Here is a 2,399-nt window from a genome sequence, read left to right on the forward strand (position 1 = left end):
GTACTCGTAGACACGCGCACAGCACTCGCAACAAACACCACGAGACAAAGACCACCACTCGATGCTGACCGACCACGACGTCATCCTCAATGCGGGACGGACAGTGACCAGAAGGCCAATGGGTACCGACCGGCCGCCGTGTCATCCTCACTCAGCCCACAGGTGTCACTGGATGCGGATATGGAGGGGCATGTGGTCAGCACACCACTCTCCCGGCCTTTTTGTCAGTTCAAGAGACCGGAGCCGCTACTTCTCAGTCAAGTAGCTCCTCAGTTTGACTTGCAAGGACTGAGTGCGCCCCGCTTGCCAACAGCGCTCGGTCGACCGGATGGTCACCCATCCAAGTGCTAGCCCAGCCCGACAGCGCTTAACTTCGGTGATCTGACGGGAACCGGTGTTATCACTGCAGCAAGGCCGTTGGCGACGAGATATTCACCGGGCCAAATATTGGCATTTGACGAGGTTACCCGGCTGTAGTACCGTTGAATATTTGAACCACTTCATTGTTTACATCAGTGGTTCCCATCAGGTGGTCCGCGGACCCCCAGGAGTCCGCGAGCTATGCCAGAGGGGTCCGCAAGATGCTATTAGAATAAAAAATATATTGAATATATTTCGTATGATAACAGATTTTTTTGTTTTGGCCGCTCAATATTTTTTCAATAATGAATATGTCAATGTTTTTCTAATTACAAAAAATAGAAAACATAAAAAGACTCTTAATTTGGCTTTTATAGGTACTTCCTACTGTGGTGTGACAAGGTACCAATCATGCTCGATGAGGGGGTCCGGGGGTCCTCGAGAAAATTTTGTTGCGAACCCCTGGATTACGTAACACTCTAGTACGCACAGAATGGTTATAATTAAACTTTCGCTTCTTGAGCCAGTGTAGACGGAAAACTATTTACGAAATTACAGTGCCTGCATTATTAAGAAGCACAATGCCATGTTTCTTCTTACATGCATGCATTTGCAAAGAAACAAGCACTGCAGCAATTACAACTGTCAAGAAGTACAGGCAATGTATTTGCAGTTGCGAATATCGGCTGTATATTGGAATGATGACATCGAAATTTATGTCGGGCCGGGACCCCAAAATGGATTTTCCGTCCTACGCCAGCGGTCTCCTTAACCGATTGGGCTATCCGTGCACGAATCACAGCAAGACCAAAACATCCATATATCATTGTCCATGTGTCAAAACCTGCACTCGTACGTTGTGTATATTCGCATCCAGGAAGGACATATTTATTGAATCGAAGTCCTAGTATTGGTGAATAAATACGAAATAACAATGCCTGTCCCAGTCCGGCAGAAATTTTTACCATCGTCATTCCAATATACAGCTGATGGTGGTTCATATCCGCAATTGCAAATACATTTCCTGTATTTGTCGATGATTGTAGACGCTGCAGTGCCTGTTCCCTCAGTCATGCGCGCATGGCCAAAGGAACACTGCAGTGTACTTAGAATACAGGCACTGTTGTTTCGTATTTATTCGCCAATACCAAGGCCCTCTACTCTCAACCACTATGTCTTCCTGGACAGGAATATACGTAAGGTACGAGCGCAGGTTGGGCGCATGGACGACGACCTATGGAAGTTGGGTCTGGCCGTGATTCGTGCATGGATAGCCGAAGCGGTTGAGGAGACCACTCATGTTAAGTGGAAAATCCGGGTTCGAGTCACAGTTTGGCACAAATTTTCATTGTCATCATCCCAACAGATAGCCGATGGCGGTTTGTGTTCGCAATTGCAAATACATTTCCTGGAAAACTATTTACCATATAGGTACCCAATTTTATAGGAATAATGTTCCGACTGTGTGCTGCAGGATTTGAGTTGTTAATAGTGTTAGTGTCATGACTTGCGTTGGCTTTGTGTTGTCAGCAATGTTAGCCTCATAACCTGCCATTAGGTACTGGTACGACGACATAGGATTGAAACACTAACACCTGTGTGCATAATAGTTGCAGACAGTCAAGATGGGTGTGGACACGTTGAGCAGAGCTTTACTCGTAAACCCGTTTCGTCAGAACAACAGCAATAGTGCTGCTTATCTTTGCGAATATCAAGGCATTAAAAGAATACGGAGACGTCTCATTCCGAAACCGGGGTTCGAACACCTGTCCGGATGTTGGAATTAACTGACGATTTGGATTTGCTACTAGGAGAGGCCGAAAACTAATTGTTAAAGAAATTACTGTTGCCATGGTAGAGAATGCTGGACGCAATGGGCGATTTTCAAGCAGTGGACTAGTTCCAGAATGAGATTTTCACTCTGCAGCGGAGTGTGCGCTGATATGAAACTTCCTGGCAGATTAAAACTGTGTGCCAGACCGAGAATCGAATTCGGGACCTTTGCCTTTCGCGGGCAAGTGCTCTACCAACTGAGCTAC

General features: G+C 46.3%; 1 pseudogene; it reads right to left on the reverse strand.

Moving 5' to 3' along the window:
• Nucleotides 1-304: 304 nt before the first annotated feature.
• Nucleotides 305-422, reverse strand: LOC124561634 (annotated as a pseudogene).
• Between the last annotated feature and the right edge of the window lie 1,977 nt (nt 423-2,399).

Source organism: Schistocerca americana, chromosome 1 (assembly GCF_021461395.2).
Source record: "Schistocerca americana isolate TAMUIC-IGC-003095 chromosome 1, iqSchAmer2.1, whole genome shotgun sequence".
Classification (NCBI taxonomy): Eukaryota; Metazoa; Arthropoda; class Insecta; order Orthoptera; family Acrididae; genus Schistocerca; species Schistocerca americana.